This window comes from Mus musculus, chromosome 3 (genome assembly GCF_000001635.26).
Source record: "Mus musculus strain C57BL/6J chromosome 3, GRCm38.p6 C57BL/6J".
Classification (NCBI taxonomy): domain Eukaryota; kingdom Metazoa; phylum Chordata; class Mammalia; order Rodentia; family Muridae; genus Mus; species Mus musculus.
In genome coordinates, this window is record NC_000069.6 from 106,037,012 (window position 1) to 106,044,782 (window position 7,771).

At 37.9% G+C, this 7,771-nt stretch overlaps 1 pseudogene; it reads right to left on the reverse strand.

Moving 5' to 3' along the window:
- Positions 1-5,952: 5,952 nt before the first annotated feature.
- Positions 5,953-6,441, reverse strand: Gm9504 (annotated as a pseudogene).
- Positions 6,442-7,771: the final 1,330 nt, after the last annotated feature.

Consider the following 7,771-nt stretch of genomic DNA (forward strand, 5'->3'; position numbering starts at 1 on the left):
AAGATCAAGTGACCATAGGTGTGTGGGATCATTTCTGGGTCTTCAATCTATTCCATTGATATACCTGTCTGTTGCTGCACCAGTGCCATGCAGTTTTTGCTCTGTAGTACAGCTTGAGGTCAGGCATGGTGATTCCAACAGAAGTTCTTTTATTATTGAGAATAGTTTTGCTATCCTAGGTTTTTTGTTATTCCAGATGAATTTGCAAATTGCTCTTTCTTACTCTGTGAAGAACTGAGTTGGAATTTTGATGGGGGTTACATTGAATCTGTAGATTACTTTTAGCAAGATGGCCATTTTTACTATATTGATCCTGCCAATCCATGAGCATGGGAGATCTTTCCATCTTCTGAGATCTTTGATTTCTTTCTTCAGATACTTGAAGTTCTTATCATACTGATCTTTCACTTCCTTATTTAGAGTCACACCAAGTTATTTTATATTATTTGTGACTATTGTGAAGGGTGCTGTTTCCCTAATTTCTTTCTCAGCCTGTTTATCCTTTGTATAGAGAAAGGCCACTGATTTGCTTGAGCTAATTTTATATCCAGCTACTTCACTCAAGTTGTTTATCAGGTTTAGGAGTTCTCTGGTGGGATTTTTAGGGTCACTTATATATACTATCATATCATCTGCAAATAGTTATGTTTTGACTTCTTCCTTTCCAATTTGTATCCCCTTGATCTCCTTTTGTTTTCTAATTGCTCTGGCTAGGACTTCAAGCAATAAATTGAACATTTAGGAAGAAAGTGGGCAGGCAGCCTTGTCTAGTCCCTGATTTTAGGGTGATTGATTTAAGTTTCTCTACATTTAGTTTGATGTTGGCTACTGGTTTGCTGTATATTGCTTTTATTATGTTCCGGTATGGGCCTTGAATTCCTGATCTTTCCAAACTTTTATTATGAATGGGTATTGGATTTTGTTAAATGCTTTCTCAACATCTAACGAGATGATCGTGTGGTTTTTGTCTTTGAGTTTGTTTATATAGTAGGTTACATTGATGGATTTCTGTATATTAAACCATCCCTGCAACCCTGGGATGAAGCCTACTTGATCATGATGGATGATCATTTTGATGTGTTCTTGGCTTAGGTTTGTGAGAATTTTATTGAGTATTTTTGCATCGATAAGGGAAATTGGTGTGAAGTTTTCTTTCTTTTTTGGGCCTTTGTGTGGTTTAGGTATCAGAGTAATTGTGGCTTCATAGAATAAATTGGGTAGAGTACCTTCTGTTTCTATTTTGTGGAATAGTTTGAGGAGAATTGGAATTAGGTCTTCCTTGAAGGTGTGATGGAACTCTGTGCTAAACTCATCTGGTCCTGGGCAGTGTTTGGTCAGGAGACTATTAATGACTGGTTCTTTTTCTTTAGGGTATATGGGACTGTTTCTATTGTTAATCTGATCCTGATTTAACTTTGGTACCTGGTATCTGTCTAGAAAATTGTCAATTTCATCCAGGTTTTCCAGTTGTGTTGAATATAGGCTTTTGTAGTAGTATCTGATGATGTTTTGGATTCCTTCAGATTCTTTTTTTATGTCCCCCGTTTCATTTCTGATTTTGTTAATTAGGATACTTTCTGTGTGCCCTCTAGTTAGTCTGGCTAAGAGTTTATCTATCTTGTTGATTTTCTCAAATAACCAGCTCCTGGTTTGGTTGAATTTTCATATAGTTCTTTTTGTTTCCACTTGGTTGATTTCACCCCTGAGTTTGATTATTTCCTGTTGTCTATTCTTCTGTTGTGAATTTGCTTCTTTTTGTTCTAGAGCTTTCAGGTGTACTGTCAAACTGTTCGTACATGCTCTCTCCAGTATCTTTTTGGAGGCACCTAGAGCTACGAGTTTTCCTCTTAGACTGCTTTCATTGTGTCCCATAAGGTTAAGTGTGTTGTGGCTTCATTTTCATTGAACTCTAAAAAGTCTTTAATTTCTTTCTTATTTCTTCCTTGACTATCATTGAATAGTGTTGTTCAGTTTCCATATGTATGTTGGCTTTCTATTATTTATGTTGTTATTGAAGATCAGCCTTAGTCTGTGGTGATCAGATAAGATGCATGGGATTATTTCATATTTTTGTATCTGTTGAGGCCTGTTTTGTGACCAATTATATGGTCAATTTTGGAGAAAGTACCATGAGGTGCTGAGAAGAAGATATGTCCTTTTGTTTTAGGATAACATGTTCTATAGATATCTGTTAAATCCATTTGGTTCATAACTTCTGTTAATTTTACTGTGTCCCTGTTTAATTTCTGTTTCCAGGAATTGTCCATTGATGAGAGTAGGATGTTGAAGTCTCCCACTATTATTGTGTGAGGTGCAATGTGTGCTTTGAGATTTACTAAAGTTTCCTTAATGAATGTGGCTGCCCTTGCATTTGGAGCATAGATGTTCAGAATTGAGAGTTCATCTTGGTAGATTTTACTTTGATGAGTATGAAGTGCCTCTCCTTGTCTTTTTTGACAACTTTGGGTTGAAAGTCGATTTAATTAGATATTAGTATGGCTTCTCCAGCTTGTTTCTCCAGACTATTTGCTTGGAAGATTGTTTTCCAGCCTTTTACCCTGTTGTAGTGTCTGTCTTTGTCCCTGAGGTGCGTTTCCTGTATGCAGCAAAAGGTTAGGTCCTGTTTACATAGCCAGTCTGTTAGTATGTGTCTTTTTATTGGGGAATTGAGTGCATTGATATTAAGAGATATTAAGAAAAAGTAATTGTTGCTTCCTGTTATATTTTCTTTTGTTAGAGTTGGGGTTCTGTTCTTGCAGCTGTCTTCTTTTAGGTTTGTTGAAGGATTACTTTCTTGCTTTTTCTAAGGAATAGTTTCCCTTCTTGTACTGGGGTTTTCCCTTTACTATCCTTTGAATGGCTGGTTTCATGGAAAGATATTGTGTGAATTTGGTTTTGTCATGGAATACTTTGGTTTCTCCATCTATGGTAATTGAGAGTTTTGCTGGGTATAGTATCCTGGGCTGGCATTTGTGTTCTCTTAGGGTCTGTATAACATCTGTCTAGGTTCTTCTGACTTTCATAGTCCCTTGCGAGAAGTCTGGTATAATTTGCCACAGATGAACCTCACTTGGGTTCTCGATCCATGAGCAAAACTTGTGTTCCAGTTACAGGTGGGCAAGGAGTCGGGGAGAAGGGGGTGACAAACAGATACGACACAAGGGAGTGTGTATCTGAATGTAATTTGTCTCAAAGTGAGCACCAGTCTTATAAGTAACTTTTACACAAAACAGAGGAATGCCTACAAAGGACTGGCTTGGAACCAACTGGGATAAAAGTCAATGTTAACAACTGGGATCAAAAGCAGCCCCACCTAAGGTCAGGTTAATTTTAGAAGTCAGAGGCAAGGGCTTCATGCTCTTGCCATAGTTCTAATTCTATTGTATAGTCCACCTTCCCCCTAGGCCATTGTAAATTCCTGTGTATGGGTGTAACTCAGTTATCTATAGTTCTAAGTATGTACTCTGGTTCTTCCTTAGACCGCAACCTTCCTTCTTTCTAGATAATGGTAAATTCTTGTGTAGGGCAGTGACTCAGCTATTCATGCCCAGGGTTGGCTGAAGGACTGCCTAGGACTAGTGAAGAATTTTACTTAGCTATATGTCAAAAATCAATCCGAGGCTCTGATAATAAAGCAATATTAAGGGAAAGCACACAGATCCATTTACTGACTAAAGCAAGGACATTGGAGCATTCATTATTACAGGATGCCATGGTTCCAGGAGACTAAGTTTCCATGAAATTTTCACCTTGGGACCGTGTCCAGGCTTTTCGGTCTGCCAGGTGGGTCACTACTGGAGTGGATGTAGCAGTAATTGTAAAAGGTCTGCCTTTATATGTTACTTGACCTTTTCCTCTTACTGCTTTTAATATTCTATCTTCATTTAGTGCATTTGTTGTTCTGATTATTATGTGTCTGGAGGAGTTTCTTTTCTGATCTAGTCTATTTGGAGTTCTGTAGGCTTCTTCTATGTTCATGGGCATCTCTTTCTTTAGGTTAGGGAAGTTTTCTTCTATAATTTTGTTGAAGATATTGACTGGCCTTTAAGTTGAAAATCTTCATTCTCATCTACATCTATTATCCTTAGGTTTGGTCCTCTCATTGTGTCCTGGATTTCCTGGATGTTTTGAGTTAGGATCTTTTTGCATTTTGCATTTTCTTTGATTGTTGTGTCCATGTTTTCTATGGAATCTTCTGCACCTGAGATTTTCTCTTTCATCTCTTGTATTCTGTTGGTGATGCTTGCATCTATGGCTCCTAATTTCTTTACTAGGGTTTCTATCTCCAGAGTTGTCTCCCTTTGAGTTTTCTTTGTTTCTACTTCCACTTGTAGATCTTGGATGGTTTTGTTCAATTCCATTACCTGTTTGGTTGTGTTTTCCTGTAATTCTTAAGGGATTTTTGTGCCTCCTTTTTAAGGAGTTCTACCTGTATAGCTGTGTTCTCCTGTATTTCTTTAAGTGAGTTACTAATGTCCTTCTTAAAATCCTGTACCACCATCATGAGATATGATTTTAGATCTGAATCTTGCTTTTCTGGTGTGTTGGGGGTATTTAGGACTTGCTGTGGTGGGAGTACTGGGTTCTGATGATGCTGAGCAGTCTTATTTTCTGTTAGTAAGATTCTTATGTTTGCCTTTCACCATCTGGAAATCTCTGGTGTTAGATGTTTTAGGTGTCTCTGGCTGGACCTTTTTCTTCCTGTGAGTCTTGGTCATCTCTGTCAGCACTCCTGGGAGACCAGCTCTCTCCTGAGTCTTGGGGGTCAGAGCTCTCCTTGTAGTCAAGCTCTCCTCTGCCTGGGAAGGTTCACAGAGGTCTGAGGTTAAGCTCAGTACTCCTGGCTGAGGATAAAGGCCCTGTCCAGGAAGCTCTTTTGCTTCTGTGGCCTGCACCTGTCCTTCGTGGACCAGCCTCAGAGAGACCTCAGATAGAAAATGTCGATCACACCCGAGTCCTGGGGTCAGAGCACTCCCTCTAGGCAATCTCTCCTCTGGCTGGGAAGGTGCACAGAGATCTCAATACTGGCTGTTTTGAAGCCACGTTTCTTCTTGGAATTATTTGCATATAATTCTTTTTTTTTTTCAAAACCAAAGTTTCCCATTTATTTCAATGGCTCAGCAAATATACACACACATATGTACATGCACATGTGTGTCATATATATATTCGTAGAGATTAAGACACACAGAAAACATAGTAAAACATTGAAATTGTGACTCTAGCTAGAGTGTGGAAAAGCCCATCATACCACCTGGCCACTCTTCTGTGGCTCTGGGGTTTTAAACCCAAGGACACAGACTTCAATAATCACGTGATGCTAACTTACACTGTTTACAGGTGATAACACTGGCAATAAAGTGATAATTCAGGAGGATGGAATTCTGGGAAGGATAAGCTTATGAGGGAGAACTTCACAGGAGCTTCTGATACTGCAAGTATCTCCACTCCAGTATGAAGGTTGGGTTTTCCTTTCTAGATAGTAATATATCGTCTACACATTTTTCTAAGTATATATTTCCAAACTAGGAAAAGGTTAAAAAAATGGAATGAAGCATATAAAAACATTTTTGAAGGAAAATCATTACACATAATTGTACATGTGTGTAAAAATAAACTGTTTTGCTTTGTATGATGTAAGGGGGCTTTTGCTAAAGAGTCACATACCTGAGGTCAGGTTACAGACATGTACTCTGAGCTAGTCATCTTAGTTTTCCATGAGATAGTGCTGATACAATCACCAACCCTCAACACTGAATAATTTGACATAATGTTTTTCTAAACAATTTCTATAGGTTTTATACAACATGCTATGGTGTGCCCACACATATTCTGTATATACAGCTTAAGTGTTACTGTGAAAACCTTTAAGATTCTGTTACTCAAATGTTATAAATAACCGATGTTGCTCATGAGCCTCTTCTGACTCCCTCTGCAAATGACTCGGTGCTGTCAGGCCTGAGTGTCTCCATCCTCGCTATCCGAGTCAGACTCAACGTCTAAGTCCTCATCACTGTCTTCCTTCCGTTTGCAGCTTCTTCTACAGCCAGAACCTTCATTTTCAGTATTTTCTGGAGCTTCTGGTTCTTTATTAAACAGAATAATGATCTCCTCTTTCTTTCCATATTTGGCACAAACTTCAAGTTCACAGGCACATGGTCTTCACATTATGTGGTCAGAGTCCTTTACTGTCTTTTGTAAACATTTAACACATTTCTTAGGCTTTGACAGTGGCTTGTATTTGCTGTATTTTACACTCCATTCAAGAACTTCTTTGCAGCATTGACATACTCCATCATGACGTTTTGCATTAATTTTCTTGGTCTGAACACTCTTATCAAACTTGTCATGTTTGAAGGTGAACGTAGTCTGGTGCTTCTGAGGCCAGGACTGAGTCACGTTGCCTTTCTGGGAACTCACCACCAAAATCTCAAGCACCATAAGTTGGTTCAGCATTTAAATTGCAGGAAAGAGTTTGCAAATAATTCTTGTGTTCAGTAATAAAAGATCTTCACTCTCTAGGAAACATGTTTTGAATACTCTGCTCACATTTGTTCCTTGAAATGACTTGAAAGAATGGTTATAAGATTAATTTGTGTAAAAATTTATGGCTCCCCAAATGTTCCTTCTCTGGGGTCTAAGAACTCTATTAGTGTTCTGCAGCATAGATTAATATCAAGAAGTGGTTAGAAAAGATTTCCAGTTGCCAATATATAAACACTCTTGGATTGAAATGCCTCCTTTACTATAAATACTTGTTACCTGATTATTTCTGGAGGTTTTTAAGACTAGAATTCATTCCTTCTACTCTTCTCAAACATCACCTGTTATCATGATCTTATATTAAATTTCTGCTTTAATCAAAATGGTGTGCTTATTACCTCAACATAATTTGCATACTTCTGCTCAAGCTGTTATATATTCTCACATCTACCTGAATCACAGAATTCAAAGTCCAGATAAGATCTTGTCTTTATCATTCAATGATGCCCTATACTTCTTAATTCTTTTATGTACTTTAGCATGTGTTGCCTGTACAGCTTATGACTACTGACAATACCCAGAACTCAAATTCTAGCCACCTTGGACCTCCCCAGCAGTACTGAGATTTCAGGCTAGTTTCATTATTTGATACATATGAAAATTAAATTGTATTTATTCATCTACAATAACTAACCTGTAATGGATTTTGTTTCTTTCAAAGATAAATTTTTATGATGAGGGTTAAACACTATATTTATCTGTGATATAAGGACAAATATTTAAAATTTAGTTAGGGATTTTACTGGTTTAGTAAAGTGGAGGTTGTAGGCTTTCCTCCAATATTCTTTACTTGATTAGCCCTGGGTAGTTTGGTATATTTCCAGTAGCAGGTCACTATAGAAAAACCAGAACTAATCAAAATGTAGAGTTGTGGACCTCAGTCACAACTGATATATCTGTAGCACAATTCTTGATCCAAGTTTCAGAGATTATTTCAAAAAGAGGGGGTGGATAGATTGTTAGAGCCAGAGGAATAGAAAGTTTGATGTGAGATTGAGTTCTATAAATGTCAGAAGTTACATGAAGTCTCACCAGCATGACTGCTTATAACATGAACTGAACAGAAATGACACCAATAGACATGATAACATGGATGGGGGAAAATTCAACCCTGACAAAGTACTACAGGAAGCCAAAGAATGCTGAGAAGTAGTCTTCCCCAGGGAGAAAAAATTACATTAACCAATTGGTTACCCAATACGAAATGGTCAGTCCCTCCCATGCCTCT